Raw genomic sequence first — 18,256 nt, 5'->3', positions numbered from 1 at the left:
TTTAGATTTATTTACAAGTAGCTTCCTACTCTCTATAAATGTCATAAATCTATCAATGAGGCGCTGTAGGCCAATCTGTGTGCGGGATAATAATACAGCGTCATCCGCATACAATAAAATTGGCACCGGTTTGCCTCCAATCAATGGAGCATCTGCAGGGGTCTGACACAAAATAAAATCAATTTGGTTGATAAAAAGAGAAAACAAAAGGGGTGCCAGAACACAACCCTGTCGGATGCCTCTTGAAACTTTAAAGAAAGGGTTACATTCACCTAAGGATCCATAGCGCACCTTGCATGACAGTCTCTCGTATAGCCTGGCCAAAAAATGTACAATCTCCTTTGGAGCTCCAGCATCTATCAGGACCTGCCATAGTATACAATGATCAACTAGGTCGAACGCACTACTCAAGTCCGCAAAACATAAAAACAGGTTCCCTTCTTTTACTTTAGTGTATTTATTAATTAAAAGATCTAAGTTTACACATTGTTCTAGTGTCCCCATGCCTTTCCTGAAACCATATTGGACCCTAGTTAAAATTTCCCTTTCAGTTGCCCAGGTTTCTAGCCTCTGCAGCATAATTCGGCTCATCACCTTTACTGAGGCATCAAGTAAGGAGATGGGGCGATAATTACCTGCCTCCGATTTACTGCCTTTCTTAAATATGGGAATGATGGCCGACTGGCCCCAAGATAGTGGTGGGCATCCCTCAGCTGCAGCATTAAAGACCCTGACCAGAATGGGTGCCCACAGATTCATCTCAGATTTGAGAAGATCTATAGGGACTCCATCAGGGCCAGGGGCTTTGCCTCCTTTACTATTAGACAGGCCTTCATAAACCTCCTCCAAGGTGATTCCCAGTGGTAGAGGCAACCAGACTGAGACCTCCAGGACCGAGGTTTCCAGGGGCTTTCCATTCGGGTTAAAGATATTAGAAAAATGGGCAATCCAGGCATTGCATGCTACATACGATGTCAATTCCGGAATCCCATCAGAATTTAAAAAAGGACTATTAATGGTATCCCAATAAAGTTTACTGTTTTGGGTTTCCGCTGCTCGGTGAAGATTGGCCCAGGCTTCTTCTTGCAGAGCCTTTTTCCTTTTGGAGAGGGCCTCCTTATATTTGACACGCAGAATTTTAATATTATTATGGTCGCGTGGTTTGAGACACAGAGCCTTTTTGAGTTCACGTAAGGACAGTGTGCAAGATTTATCAAACCATCCCAACCTAGCTACTCTGGTTTTAGACTGTTTCTTAGTGAAGACTGCTTCTATAGCTAGGTTTATCATAGTGTAGCTTGTCAACAAAGTAGCTGGGTTAGTAGCTTCTTCCAGGCAATAGGAGATCTCGTTCCTACATTTTACCACGACCTCCTTGAGTTTTATCACAGGTTCAATTCCGGCCCATTTAATTCTTGGTCTGTTCGGTCACGTAGGGGCAATATCAGTAGAACAGAATTCTATAATGGATGGTTTAAATCCCCAGCCCAGTAACGTTAAAAGGATGCTATTATGGTCACTAAGGGATTCTTCCCTAACCCTCAGGTTGTTAAATTCGCTGGTATTTGACAATAAGATGTGATCAATGTTAGAATTAGCATGCCTGCCTGTAAATGTAGGGCAAGTATGGTTAGACTTATTTTTATTGCAACTAAGCAAATCTAAGTCGAATTTGGCCAGCATATTATTTAAAAGATTACCATAGTTGCAATGTGGGGAATGAAGAGATTCTACACTGTCTGCTGCCCCATCAGCGCCCAACTCTCTCCTAAAACCACATGGATTACCTGGTGCTAGAGGGCATGGCTGGATGTTAAAATCGCCTGCCCACAAAATGGTCGCCACTCTACGCGAAGATGCCATTACATCTTCGAGAACCGCTTCCAGGGGAAATAAAATATTTCCCCTGGAAGCATCAAAGATGTTATTATAAAAGTTAACGATGATTAGATCCCTGAATTTACTGGCCTCTATCCGTAGCACCTGACTATGTGGTTCAATTAAAGAGTAACTTTTAAAATTAAAGTTAGTCAGCTTGTTAGAAATTAGCATCAGTAGGCCGCCCTTGGCTCGACCTGATGGGGAATTTGATGCAGTGAGGCAATAGGAAGTATAGCCCTCAACGTGGATAGGATCTTGACACCACGTCTCTTGAAGACAGATTATGTCATACCCGGCCCCAATGAATTCCTCCCAGAATGGGGTGTTCAATTTACCTGTAATACCTGCTATATTCCAGGTGACAAAATTTATCCCAGTCGGTACGGCTACTGTATAAGCAGCCCTATCTCGGGGTGGGGCAGACGGTATATCAGAGACAAGCGGCTTATCACCCATATGCTCTTCAGATAGCTCCTGCTGGTGTGTTATAGGAACTACTTCTACATCTGGGGTTCTGCTCAAAATATGGGTACCTGCTAGATGTGTAGTAAAAGTTGTGTCAGTATGTAAAACTGGGGAAATACAAGTTATTTGATTGGGGGCAGAAATTGTGTCCTGGGCTGGATTATCCCTATCAGAAGTGGCCAAAGGTCAATCGACCATTTCCAAACAATCAAATCTGTTACTAACAGGGATACCCCGCCACCCCCCGCAGAAGGATGGTCACTATTAGATTGCCATGGCTGCTGAGCCCTCTCTCTACTCCTGTTCTTCTGTGGGTACCAAGAACCTATGTTGTTCCACATGCGCTCAGATGGTTGCGTCCAGTTGGATACTGGCAGGTTTTGGCGCACGGGAAATTGCACCCAGTTAGGGGCTAGAGGGGGCTGACGCTCAAGTGGTTGCACCCTTTTTGGAACTGTCGGGTGCTGGCGCTCAAATGGTTGGACCCAGATTGGAACTGTCGGGGGCGGACGTTCAGGAAGTTGTGCCCAGTTTGGTATGGTTGATTGCTGACGCTCAGGGGGATGAACCCAATTGGGAGCTGACGTATTCGGCTGGCTACGTTCATACGGGTAAAAAGAGGAGAGGCGATAGGCGTCAATCCCCCCCTTCTTGGCCAGTGCGGGCCAGGAACAAATATAATCCACCATGTCTGGGTCATCACAAGTCACTATAATACAGTCTCCCTGAATATTTTTTGGTTCATCCCCAATCCACGGGACTCGTCGTACTGCTGAAATACGGCTATTATAGGGAGGGTGGAGGGACCTGTTCATTGTGAACCACTGTAGAACCTTGTTCCAAAGAGACCAAGGTGGCTCCTCTTTATTTGTGGATAGCTCAGGAACCCCTGTGAGAATGATGGTATAGGGGGACATTTCTGGGGATAAATGAATTGGGTGCTTAGATCTGGGGCCCCGCTTACCCTCCTCAGGTCGGGACAGTGATGGTTGCTGGGGCAAGAGTGGGGTGATAGGCTTTTTATTGGAGATATGAGAGAGACCCTTGTTGGTGACAGGCTGGTTGGACTGATTAACAGTGGACTGGGAGGAGGGAGTCGGCTGGTCAACAGTAGGCTGAGAGGAAGGGGTAACCGTAGTTTCAGTCAAGCGCGCACTCCCAGGGGCGGTTGACGAAGAAATATCTGGCTTTTTACACTTGGTTAAAGTGGGCTGAGTAATAGATGACATGGAACCCATTGCTCCACTAGCCGAGTGCACCCCTAGAGTACCTGGTCCGGAGGGGATAGGTATACCCGCCCCACATTTTGCTTGGGCCAGGCTGGTCTGAGTCGATGGCTTCTGAGTGAGGATGGCAAGTTGTTTTTCTATAGCCATGATGCTCAGTTCTAAGGGTTTCAACACATGGTGAAGTAGATCCCTAATATTTGCTAAGAGCAGGGAATTATCATCACTCAAAGTACAAACACCCCCTACTATAGCCATAGGCGCTGAATTGGCTATGTGGTCCAATATGTTAATAGATGACACATTGGTCTCAGTCGGGGCGACCTGTGATGGAATAATGTTTGCCCCCTTATTATTAGTATTAGCAGATTGGTAGATCGTAGGATTGCCTTTCTTTAAGTCGGTGACCTGTTTGGGGACCGCTCCTTCCTTAGCCCCCGTTGACTGGATCTCAGGGCAAGGATCTTGTGATATCAACAACTCTAGATCTGGGGAGTTCTCAAGATTTCCTGTAGAATCAAAGTCAGAGATAATGTTCGTAGCTGACAAATCGACCATATTTGGGATAGAATGAATCTCAGCGATAGCATTGGGTTGCAAAAGAACCGGGATCGATGTAGTCAACTGAAGTGGCGATTGTACTTGTGCTAGGGGGCCCAGAGAGGATCTCCTAGCAATAGCCAGATCCTGTGATACCCTCCGTTCCAATAAAGAGATACTTAAGTTGATGGCCTCATTGGTTCTGGTAATAAACTGGTCAAGGGGCCCAGTTAGCAAAGCAGTCTTCATGGCCGTCTTGCTTCTAGATCCCCTAGTCATAATGGGGAGGGATGGTTGACTGCAAGTCTCGTAAAAGGGTGCAAATGGAGTAATAGAAAAGGTACCTTGGGTAGTAGGCGTGTAGACAAGATCTCAGGGCCAAGGGGGGTGGCCCAGCCCGGCCTCGTTCGGTCTCGAACGGGCTAAAACGGGCCCGCCCTTGGCCCGGGCTTTGCCCGGGCGCTCCCGCGACACGGGTGTTTGCGTTGTTTTAAGGCGCCTCCTGGCGCGTGGCTGGCGTCGCTGCCGCTCTGCCTGCTGGAACAGGTAGTCCCCCACTCGGCGGCCGCTTGGTTGGGATAGCGGCGGCGGGGGGACTACGGGGCAGAGTCAGCAGGTGCTTGGCAGAACGTCGATTTTCCCAATGGCAGGCTGCAGGGGAGAGATACAGCGGAGCGCCCTGCTCCAACGCTGTAAATGGACAAAAAGCGGAACACCCGCTCCCCCGGTAATTGCGTTGTTTTAAGGCGCCTCCTGGCGCGTGGCTGGCGTCGCTGCTGCTCTGCCTGCTGGAACAGGTAGTCCCCCACTCGGCGGCCGCTTGGTTGGGATAGCGGCGGTGGGGGGACTACGGGGCAGAGTCAGCAGGTGCTTGGCAGAACGTCGATTTTCCCAATGGCAGACTGCAGGGGAGAGATACAGCGGAGCGCCCTGCTCCATTGCTGTAAATGGACAAAAAGCGGAACACCCGCTCCCCCGGTAATTGCGTTGTTTTAAGGCGCCTCCTGGCGCGTGGCTGGCGTCGCTGCCGCTCTGCCTGCTGGAACAGGTAGTCCCCCACTCGGCGGCCGCTTGGTTGGGATAGCGGCGGCGGGGGGACTACGGGGCAGAGTCAGCAGGTGCTTGGCAGAACGTCGATTTTCCCAATGGCAGGCTGCAGGGGAGAGATACAGCGGAGCGCCCTGCTCCAACGCTGTAAATGGACTTTGGTGAAGTCAAAGATCGAATTTATTGGCTGCAGCCAGTAACAGGTATCCTAGAAGTACAACACGGTGTATATTCTCAGGAGACTGCTCAACCTTACAAAGCCAGCCATCCCTTTTTATACAAAATATTATGCTTTAGGCAAACATTCCTTATTTTACAGTTGACCATTCACATATTTTCACTGCAAAGAAAAAGCAGAATCATGATGACAAGCTTATTTTCAGTTTGTCCAGCCCACAATCAATTACCCGGCAAGGCCCAACATTTTTCATCAGATATCGACGGACCCCTAATAAATTCGGGCACCTCCTCCTCGTAAAGCAGGTCATAAAGTAAGGAACAGAGACAGGTGTGTGTAAGATTAGGCGTGGTTTGTGTGCGATGAAAGGTTTATGACATGCTGTGCCTTGATACTAATCTCGATCGGCCACTGGGGAAGGAACTGACCGAACAGGTTTGGCTTCAGGCAGTGGAGTCAGCTTGCCCAGGTCACACAGAAGTCAGCAAAGGTAAACGTGTCCTTCAGACTCGTTTTTGGCCTTAGTCATCGGCCTATGTGAGGGCAACCACAAAATGGCTGCCGTATACAAAATGGAACCCGAGGGTTCAGGTCCGAATCTCTAATTTCAGGGTGATTTAGTCAATCGAGTATGCCGAAAATGCTTGTATATAGCATACTCGTCATTCTCGGTCCGCTGATACCAAAATCGTCATGGTACGACAATGTTCATGACACGGGTCCAGAATTTCCGGATCACTGACAGAATATCGACAGTTACAATATCGAGATGCCAAAATATCGAGGTAAAAATATCGACTGCCAAAATATCGACTTCCTATCTTCAAACAGGTAAGTACAAAAATATCGACTCCAAAATATCGAGTGTAAAAAATATAGACTGTCAAAATATCAAATTTTTTAAATGTCTTAAAAGTAATTTAAAAGTAATATAATAATAAATAAAATTATTGTTAACTTATTTAAAATACTTAAATAAACGTAACATTAAAAAATAATTCATATAACTTAAACAATTTTTTTATTTTTAATACATATATACATATATATATACATATTATTAACAAAACATATACAATATTTTTACCGTAGGATAGCAAGAGGTTTAAATTTACTGTAACAACTCCACTGAGTACAACAGAAGGGAAAGCGTTGGATAGCGTAAGGGTAAACATTACTATTCCCACTCCAGAGCGTGCAACAGTAGGGAAAGCGTTGGATAGCGTAGGGGTAAAAATTACTATTCCCACTCCAGAGAATGCAACAGTAGGAAAAGCACAGGATAGCGTAGGGGTAAAAATTACTATTCCCACTCCAGAGAGTGGAACAGTAGGGAAAGCGTTGGATGGCGTAGGAGTTAAAATTACTATTCCAACTCCAGAGAGTGCAACAGTAGGGAAAGAGTCGGATAGCGTAGGAGTAAAAATTACTATTCCCACTCCAGAGAGTGCAACAGTAGGGAAAGCGTTGGATAGCGTAGGGGTTAAAGTTACTATTCCCACTCCAGAGAGTGCAACAGTAAGGAAAGAGTTGGATAGCGTAGGGGTAAAAATTACTATTCCCACTCCAGAGAGTGCAACAGTAGGGAAAGCGTTGGATAGCGTAGGGGTATAAATTACTATTCCCACTCCAGAGAGTGAAACAGTAGGGAAAGCGTTGGATAGCGTAAGGGTAAAAATTACTATTCACACTCCAGAGAGTGCAACAGTAGGGAAAGAGTTGGATAGCGTAGGGGTAAAAATTACTATTCCCACTCCAGAGAGTGCGACAGTAGGGAAAGCGTTGGATAGCGTAGGGGTTAAAATGACTATTCCAACTCCAGAGAGTGCAACAGTAGGGAAAGCGTTGGATAGCGTAATGGTAAAAATTACTATTCCCACTCCAGAGAGTGCAACATTAGGGAAAGCATTGGATAGCGTAGGGGTAAAAATTACTATTCCCACTCCAGCGAGTGCAACAGTAGGGAAAGCGTTGGATAGCGTAGGGGTTAAAACTACTATTCCAACTCCAGAGAGTGCAACAGTAGGGAAAGAGTTGGATAGCGTAGGGGTAAAAATTACTATTCCTACTCCAGAGAGTGCAACAGTAGGGAAAGCGTTGGATAGCGTAGGGGTAAAAATTACTATTCCCACTCCAGAGAGTGCAACAGTAGGGAAAGCGTTGGATAGCGTAGGGGTTAAAATTACTATTCCAACTCCAGAGAGTGCAACAGTAGGGAAAGCATTGGATAGCGTAGGGGTAACAATTACTATTCCCACTCCAGAGAGTGCAACAGTAGGGAAAGCGTTGGATAGCGTAGGGGTTAAATTTACTATTCCAACTCCAGAGAGTGCAACAGTAGGGAAAGAGTTGGATAGCGTAGGGGTTAAAATTACTATTCCAACTTCAGAGAGTGCAACAGTAGGGAAAGAGTTGGATAGCATAGAGGTTAAAATTACTATTCCAACTCCAGTGAGTGCAATAGTAGGGAAAGTAAATACTTCATATATAAATATAAATTACATAAATAGTAATACCAATTACAAAATAATTAAAATATTTTACAATTGTATAAAATATATTAAATAATTATTTATAAATACATTTTAAAAATATTTAATTATAAAAATTACCTACTAATACTAATTAATTACCTATTAACAATATTTTAATTTACAATTTAGAAATTAATCAAATATTTTTAATTACCAATTATATTTTAATTAATTACCAATTAATAATTAATTAACAATTAATTCTAAATAAATATCAATAAATAAATGTAAATATTTAATTAATTATAATTAAAATACTTCCCCCCCCTATTCCCCTATAAACCCACAACCCGCTACAGAAAATAATTTAATAAAATTAACATATTTAGCAATTAATCAATTATAATTATTTACCAATTATATTTTAATTAATTACCAATTAATAATTAATTAACAAATAATTCTAAATAAATATCAATAAATAAATTATTAAATTTATTTAAATATAATTAAATTACTTCCCACCCTATTCCCCTATAAACCCACAACCCGCTACAGAAAATAAATCTATTTATCAATTTATCAATTATTCAATTATAATTAATTACCAATTATATTTTAATTAATTACCAATTAATAAACAATTAATTCTAAATAAATATCAATAAAAAAATTAACATACTTAATTAATTATAATTAAATTACTTCCCACCCTATTCCCCTATAAACCCACAACCCGCTACAGAAAATAATTTAATACATTAACATATTTCTCAATGAATAAAGTATATTTAATTACCAATTATATTTTAATTAATTACCAATTAATAATTAATTAACAATTAATTCTAAATAAATATCAATAAATAAATTTAAATATTTAATTAATTATAATTAAAATACTTCCCACCCTATTCCCCTATAAACCCACAACCCGCTACAGAAAATAATTTAATAAAATTAACATATTTAGCAATTAATCAATTATAATTATTTACCAATTATATTTTAATTAATTACCAATTAATAATTAATTAACAAATAATTCTAAATAAATATCAATAAATAAATTAACAAATTTAATTAATTATAATTAAATTACTTCCCACCCTATTCCCCTATAAACCCACAACCCACTACAGAAAATAAATCAATTTATCAATCATTCAATTATAATTAATTACCAATTATATTTTAATTAATTGCCAATTAAAACACAATTAATTCTAAATAAATATCAATAAAAAAATTAACATACTTAATTAATTATAATTAAATTACTTCCCACCCTATTCCCCTATAAACCCACAACCCGCTACATAATTATACTACACAAAAAATAAAAAATAATATTAACTTACCTTAAATTCGATATTTTTGTTGTCTATATTATGTCTAGTCGATATTATGTTCATTCTATATTTTTGATTCGATATTATGTCCATTCTATATTTTTGATTCGATATTATGTCCATTCTAATCGATATTAATTTTTTCTAGTCGATATTTTTGTTGTCTATATTATGTCTAGTCGGTATTATGTCCATTCTATATTTTTGACTCAATATTGTGTCTAGTCGATAATAAAAACTCGATATTTTGACTCTATACCAGAATTTTCAGTACCACAGACCTCCTTTTGCCATTACATAGGCAATTAACCTATACTCACGCTAATCTGAGTCCAGGTCTATATTCGCAAAGTCATTGAGATGTTGCTGTAGCATCATCCTATTACTTAGCTCGTCCCTCGATGCAGGTTTCCTTACACATGATGCAGCACAAAGGCCACATATAGCAGGAGCACACTGCACGCACAGACAGAACAGGAAAAGAATGGCTAAGATCATTCCAATGACCATCAGAATCTTCCATCCCCAGGCGGATATCAGTTCCCAGAACCACCCCAGCAACGACCAATCTCCTTTATCCACATGAATAGATTCGGAGATCTTATGTAGTTTGGAAATGGCCTGGTACACTGTCGGAGCATTATCTGGAATGAAAATACAGCAACTTGATTGGATCACTTTACATACCCCACCTAGGTCTGCAAGTATGATATCTAATGCAACTCTGTTCTGAAGAGTCATAAGGCGATCCGACTGGAGCTCAGCAGTCAAGTTACTAAGGGCACCGGCAGTTTCAACTACTGTGGACTCCACTACTCTCGTTAATTGTCGAATGTTCCTGCTGTTCACCATAGGTCCCCAAAACGGCAAAAAACCCTTCAAGAAATCTCCCAATTCTTGTCCTGCAGTATCTTCTTTACTGAAGACACCTCTAACTACCCTTGTCTTGTGGTAATCTGCCGCAGCGGTGTAGGTGGGAGGTAACAGGAACGAAACAAAACATGTGCCCGAGAAGTCAGGGGGCAACCATGTGTAGGCTCTATCGTAGCAGATGAAATAGGTACCCTTAGCTGCTAAGAACGAAGGGGAAGTCTGAGACGCAAAAACATATATCTCATTACAGATACTCTTCCCTAGCTGAGCTCTCGGATTCTTACCATTACCCTGCAGACAGTAGTGACCCTGATGGGGTACAACCCAAATCGGGGAGGATCGTTTTGCTCGCTGTTTCTCACCCAGAGTAACTCCATATCCGGTCACGTTCCATCCAATATATGCTAGTGTCTCATCTCTCGGGATAGTCTCATAGGAAGTATCTTCCCTAATCATATCCACTATACCCTTAACTAGAGCACTATTCTTTGGATTATCTTTTACAGAACGTAGGGGGTGGACTTCATGTGCATAGATGAACATCGTTCTGTATGCCCACACAGAACCATTATGGCTGAAAGGCAGGACCAGATAAGGGATACATTTATCAGTAGTATGAGGCATAAGACCACACACCCAACAGTTAGTCGTGTTTACTACTAATTGGTGTTGGTGCAAAAGCTGGACGAAAGAGTTATTGACGAACTCTAATCTCCTAGCAGATTCATGTTCAGAAAGGGGGTGAAAAGAATGTGAGGAAACAGTAGGAGGAGGTATGGGCTGTGTGGTGGGTGCAAATGTCACTCGAAAAGAGAATAAGACATATCCTACTAAAAACATCATTACACTGAACAACATAAAAATGCATAATATCAAAAAGCGTTTCTTGGTCATCATTCTACAGATTTTAGCTTTAAAGTTCATCTCTTTGGAAGGTCTCTCCATCTCGAAAAACTCCATCCTCTCTAATTGCTGCTCGCGATGGAAGGGTGTTCTATGCTAAGGAATGCTTCTGTCAGTCCAGGGCAACTCCCTTAGACCAACCAGAACCGTCGACCTAACGTCTCCGGCAGCACTCCAAAGACTTCGGCAACCGCGACCCTACAGCTGAACCCGGATGGTGGTTCGAAAAACAAAAATAGAAAAATTTCTCGGATGAGAGAGCTGCACTTTTAAAAATAGTAACAAAAAAATCTTTTTATTTGTCTATAGTTCTCGGCCTCAGGTTATAACGTCTTCTTCCAGGTAATGTCTGGTTTTGAAACAAGAGGTCAGGCTCAGTAGTGTCCAATCGAATTGATGGTGGCACAGCTTCTTGCAAAAGATTGTCACTTTCTTGTTCAGAAATTGTTCCTTTTACACGTGCATCACTGAAAGGCAGAAAATGAGGCACAGTCTCAGTCTCAGAGTCAGCAATACCCTCCTGGACCCACCGGTCGTACGGCAGAGGCAAAGGGACCCTCTTGCAGTGTACGCCGTGGATCCAGTTTTTCTTTTCTTCCACTCGAACGGCTGACCTCGTTGACAAAAGGACTAGATGGGGGCCGGTCCAACGGGGCTGATCGTTCTTTGTCCGCTGGAAGTTCTTGACCAGCACCCATGAACCAGGATCGATAGTATGTCCTGGAGCTTCAGAGACCTGAGGCAGAGTATCGTGAACCTGTTGGTGTAAAACACGCAATTTAGCCGTCAAATCATGTAAATAATCAAGCAGTACAGGGTGTTCGATCTCACTGAATTTTGTCGGCCTTGGCACTCCCCGTATGTTGGCCGGACGGCCGAACACAATTTCGTAGGGACTAAGTCCCACTCGCGAATGCACAGTCATTCTTGTTGATAGGAGTGCTAAAGGCAGAGCGTCAGGCCATTTAAGACCAGAGCTCGCTTGAATCTCGGCCAATTTCAGTTTCAGTGTGCCCTACTGTAGCATTCTACTAGTTTAGCTGATTGGGGGTGATTTGCAGCGTGAAACTTTTGGCGTATGCCTAGCCCTTCACATACTCTCTTCATCACTTGACCCACAAATTCACTCCCATTATCACTCCAGACCATTCTCGGCAAGCCAAATCTGGGGAAGAACTCTTTGACAAGGGCTTTAGCTGGGGACATGGCAGTGTTGTCTTTCAGGGGATATGCTTCTACCCATCTCAAAAAGGCACAAACAACAACGAGTACGTATTTCAAATTGTTGCACCTCTCCATGTGGATGAAATCTAGCTGCAAAACCTCGAACGGATACGTTGGAGGCGCAAAATGACCAGCTGGAGTTGGGGTTCCCCTACTAGGGTTGTATTTCAGACACACCATGCAATTCTTGACCACATTCTCTGCACACTTAGGAATTCCAGCATTTTGCCATACTGGAGCCAACAACTTATAAATCCCTTTCACACTGATGTGAGCCATTCCATGAGCCATTGTAACTACTGCAAGCACATACGCATCGGGTAACAACCACCGCTGATGTTCTGACAATTCAACGCAACAACCATTTGCATCCAATTTACCCGTACTCTCTCTCCACACACTCAACTCTTTCTCGGTAGCTTCAGCTTGAATGGACTTCACACTCTCTATCGTATCTTCACACATTCCAATATCACCAACCCATCTCGCAGGGCCTGCAACATACATTCGACTCATCACATCCCTTGCTGTTTCTTTTGCGACTTCATCAGCAAATGCATTACCACGACCAACATCATCAGTAACCTTCTTATGTGCACTGCATTTCACAATCGCGACTTGCAACGGCAAGGTAAGTGACTCAAGAAGCTCATTCACCAACTGACCATGCTGTATCTTGGCTCCATGGGGAGTAAAAAAACCACGTTCTTTCCACAATCGTCCAAAACTATGGGCCACACCAAACGCATACTGGCTGTCAGTATATATGGTCACTTTCATTCCTTTTGATAACACACACGCTCTTGTAAGTGCAATCAACTCTGCTGCTTGAGCTGAATTATGTGGGATACGTGCAGCTTCAACAATCGTATGCAAAGTCGTAACAGCATATGCCGCAGTCGTATCACCATTCGGAAGCTTGAAGCATGAACCATCCACCCATAAGGTACCATCACACTTCACAAGGGGGGTGTCTTTGAGATCTACTCTCCCTTTCATTTCTTCCTCTGTCTTAAGAAAACAATCATGCTGTTCAGAAACTTCTTTTTCTGCTACAATTGGCAACAACGTAGCTGTCAACTCGTAACCTGACAATCGAGCACAAGTTAAGTGCTGTGTCTTGGTCCTGTTTAACAAAATGTCCACTGCATGTGGAACCATTACAATCAACATATTATTCATCACTAAACCAGCAGACTGCCGAATAGAAACTGCCGCTGCCGCTGTGGCTCTCAAGCAACTCGGCAATGCTCTAGCTACCGGATCCAAAGTTGACGAGAAATATTCGCATGGACATTGTTTGTCCCCAAAACACTGACAATGCACATCCTTCTTTCTCGTGGACATACAGTGTAAAAGGCTTACTGTAGTCGGGGGTACCCAACACAGGAGCCGAACACAATGCATCACGCAATTCGGAAAAACTTTTCTGACAATCTTCAGACCATGGAAGGGGATTTGGTGTATCTTTACAAGTCAATGCTATCAAAGCTTTGGCCAGCAAGGAAAAATTCGGTATCCATTGTCTGCAATATGATGCAATACCCAAGAAAGCATGCACTTCTCTCTGTGTCTTTGGCACACTCAGTTTTGCAATTGCCTGAATTCTTTCTGGGGTCAGTTTCCGTCCCTCCTTCGATAAGAGATGACCTAAGTAGGTCAATTCTTGTCGACAATATTGTAATTTCAAAAGGGACACTTTGTGATGCAAATCAGACAAATGACGCAACAACGACAATGTTGCTTCTTTACAAATTTCCTCAGTATCTGCAGCAACCAGCAAATCGTCAACGTACTGAACAAGGGTGGCGCCGTCAGGTAAAACAATCGTATCAAGCTGTGTCTTCAAAGCTTGACTATATATCGATGGACTTTCACAGTAGCCCTGAGGAGCGCGTTTAAACCGGAAGCTTCGGCCTCCGAAACTGAAGCCGAAAATATCCCTACTCTCCTCGGCAATCGGGATGCTGAAGAAGGCATTCTTCAAGTCAATCCCCAAGAACCAAGTCGCAGAAGCTGGAATCATAGTCAATAGGGCAGTGATATCAGGAACAACTGGAAATTGTGGCACAACTATTTTATTCACCTCTCTAAGATCGATTACAAATCTGTAAACGGGTGGCTGAGAAGGGTCAGTACGCTTCAAAACAGGCAAAACAGGACTATTGCAAACGTTGCCTCTTGTCTCTTCAATTACATCTTTTTCAATCAAATCATAAATGATTTCTAGCAACGCTTTCTCACCTTCACTAGACATTTTGTATTGGGGAATGCGTGGCATTTTAACATTGGCTTTCAATGTCACAACATATGGCGGTATTTCCAAAAGACCCACATCATTAGGACCAGTAGCACAAAGAACATCAGGAAGAAGCGACAATTCTGTCGGAAGTTTGTTTTTCGACAAATACATTGGGGAGACCACTTTCTTACCTAGTGTGAGCTGTACTCCTGAAGGAGAACAATACAAGGTTGCATACAATCTTTTCAACAGCCTAACAAGTTCTCACCACAACCTGTTGTCAGAATGAGGGGTGCTTCGAATTCACAAGGTCCAACAGAAAGGGACATAGGACTAGAAATCGGGTTCCTAACCGGGGCGCCAGAAAAACCTACTGAGACCTTCGTTTCGCCAGACAAAGGTGCGCCAGGGAGTTTAGAGTGCATAATGGAACTCTTTGTAGCACCAGTATCCAACAGAAAAGGCTCTGACACACCTGATGTAATCACCTCAACATATGGTCCACTCTGATCTACTGGAACTGAAACAACTCCCTCTCTTTGTCTATGGCTGTCCTAGTAATCATCACCTTCCATATTCTCCCCTTCTGCATAATAGTCATCAGCATAGTATTGAGTCGTCCTACCGGACGCGTTATTCTGCTGATCAAAACTATTCATCGAATTCTGTGTCGGAAAAGAACGCGCGTTCTGGGGGAAATTTCCACGTCCTCTACCTCTAGGCGCTTGTGGAACACCTCGACCTCTTACGCTAGAAACACCATTCATACGCTGCAACAAAACAGGGCAGTTACTTTTAAAATGACCCTCTTCTTTGCAATATGCACACTGATTAGGGCCTACAGGAAAACGTGGTTGAGAAAACTCAACCCTTTGCGAATTTCTCTGAAACTGCTGAGGCTGCTGATAATCGCGCTGGTTACTACGAGGCGGATACGTCTGCTGTAAAAGAACCTTCGTTTTCAGTTCTTTAGTTTTCTTGTCTGCTCTATCTTTCTCATCCTTATCTCTATTTTCATAATATTGCGCAGTAGCCAATATCTGTGCTGAAGAGGAAACGGCCCAAGAACTCTCTGAATCTTTCAATTTCTTGCACAACTCGGGAAGCAAATTATGTACGAATTTGTCAACGAACAACCGTTGACCACCTTCTGTACTCATATCTTGACCACTGTGGTCGATAAACGTCTCTTCAAACCTGGTGAAGAAATCGGACACGGTTTCCTCTTTCTTCTGCTTACATGCAGACAATTTATCCCAATTTACACGCATCGCAGGCATTAAAGTCTTCATATAAGTAACGATCCTGCCAGGAAGTTCTGCAACTAAAGGCTCAGGTTTAGCACCACCAACTTGTCGGTCATCTGCAGCAGCAATATTAACCCAGGTATCACCTAACTCCTGCGCATGATCAGTATGACGAATCAATCCCCACAAAGGCTGTGGAACCACATTTCCAAATAACATGTCTATGTCAGCTAGATTAATAACACATGAGTCTGCAGTCTGAGATAGTTCCTTATAGTACCCTGCAGGATTTTTACGGGGGTCAGGTAAAGTCTGCTTAAGAGCCAAAACTTCAGCTCGCTTCCATGGAACATGGACCCAAAATGCTGAAAATGTGCTGGCACAGCTGGGGGGTATTATTTGCACCAGCAGGTATTTCTTCCTTCCATACCGGAGGAACCTCTCTCATTGGGTATTGTCTCGCTTTTCTCCTAACAGAGGAATCATGCTCAAATAATGACCGAGAAACACCCTCATTCCTAAACGACAACAATGTCGCAACTGCTTTTTCAACATCGGAGCCCACAATCGTGCCTTTTGCAAACTCGAACCGTACACGGCACAACTCAGGTGGATTGGACTCTAAATCATTATCCTCCAAATCCTCACAAAGAAAAGCACACATTTTCTCGAAAACGTATCTCTGCTTTGGTGCTTCCCATTGGTGGAAGACATCCATAACAGAATCTAGCTCATATCTTGTGGGGTCTGTAACCCATTTGTGTGCCAAATAATTCAATGTTTCCCGCTCTCTAGAGTCGGGCAGTTGACTACGCAGCTGTTTGTGCGTTGAAACAGGGGTCATACTTGCTGCCCCAAAAAGAGGAGATAGGAGACTAGCAACGGTGTTAGTCATTCTCTGTCGAACAGAAGGAGAAGTCGACGAGAGAACAGGAGGAAAAACAGAGTGAGGCAAAGCAGATGCAGATGCAGACGCAGTGGAAATAACAGGAGGAATGTCAGAAGAGGTAGTTGATGCAGTAGGCAAAGTCATAGGGAGTAAAGGCAGAGCAGGTAGCAAAGTCGGCGGCCCTTGAGGAGGCTGTGCCGTAGCAGTAGGAGCCAACTGAAGAGGAGCTGGTGGTTGTGGAAGAACCTGAGGCACAACAACCGGAGGTTGCACTACTAAAGGTTGCGGAGGTGCTGTAGCACTCTGCGCATAGGGGGGTTGCGAACTCAATAGGTGAGACATTAAGGGATCTTTCTCAAGTTCTTTTGCTGCATCTTGCTGAAGGGGCGGCAAGACTGGGTAACATTTATCAATTACCATTTTACGTTGCCTGTGCAACTGCTCACTCGCTTGTTCTTCTTCGTTATCTTTATACTGCATAGCAGCTTGCATTATTGAGATACCCTTTTCTCTTTTATTTTTCTTTGCTAATTTAATTTCTTTCTGTTTGGCTTCCTTTCGCCACAGGCGGAAAGAGTCAAACATCGCTGGCCGGCTTTCTTCTTAAAAAGTCTAACCTCTAGATTATCTAATATTTCTGTGTCAAAACTACCATATTGGGGCCACTTTAGAACACCATCTTTCCTGGTGTATCGGGTCCATACTTCATTATATGTGATGGGGCCTACGCCGTGCTTCACATAGAGCTCATAGGTTGGAGTTCCAATCAGAGGAACCGGACATGAGTCCTCCAATCGGGAATCCCTGTTACAACCAAGACAAAACAAATTTCCAAGTCTGCTAAGACCAGGCATCTTCGCTCTCTAGTCTAGCTTCAAACTTCAAAGGATTATTGAATACGATAGTCTCGTGAATACACGAGTCCCTCGGCTTTGGTACTTGCAAGTTCCAAATCAAAAGATCCCAAGGGGATACCCAAACTAAAAACCAAACTAAGGACTGGGAGACGCTCCACTTATACTTAACTGAGGTATCGATGACGTCACCAGAAGACCCGTCTATCGTTTCTCTACAAATCATCAAGGGGTCCAAGACAGGGCGATAGTCAGGGCAGCAGTCCTTCGTAGCCATCGGAAAGCGGGGAACCTCGCAGCAAAGACTTTCGGACCACGACGACATACAGGGGTCGATGAAGTGGTTGGCCTTCCGCCAGAATTTCACACGAAGCTCCTCACGAACCTCTGGCTTGGACCGGTACCGCTGAAATCGCCCCACTTTGGGCGCCAACTGAAGTACTGGGTTTTTAAGAACCCAGCGGTGCCAGGGAACACACCCTAAGACTTCGAGTCCTTCCTGTCCCAGACTACAGAAACACAGAGTCTTCTTGGTAAAGTCAAAGATCGAATTTATTGGCTGCAGCCAGTAACAGGTATCCTAGAAGTACAACACGGTGTATATTCTCAGGAGACTGCTCAACCTTACAAAGCCAGCCATCCCTTTTTATACAAAATATTATGCTTTAGGTAAACGTTCTTTATTTTACAGTTGACCATTCACATATTTTTACTACAAAGAAAAAGCTGAATCATGATGACAAGCTTATTTTCAGTTTGTCCAGCCCACAATCAATTACCCGGCAAGGCCCAACATTTTTCATCAGATATCGACGGACCCCTAATAAATTCGGGCACCTCCTCCTCGTAAAGCAGGTCATA

Source organism: Lissotriton helveticus, chromosome 2_1 (assembly GCF_964261635.1).
Source record: "Lissotriton helveticus chromosome 2_1, aLisHel1.1, whole genome shotgun sequence".
NCBI lineage: Eukaryota > Metazoa > Chordata > Amphibia > Caudata > Salamandridae > Lissotriton > Lissotriton helveticus.
Note: the sequence above shows the minus strand (reverse complement) of the source record.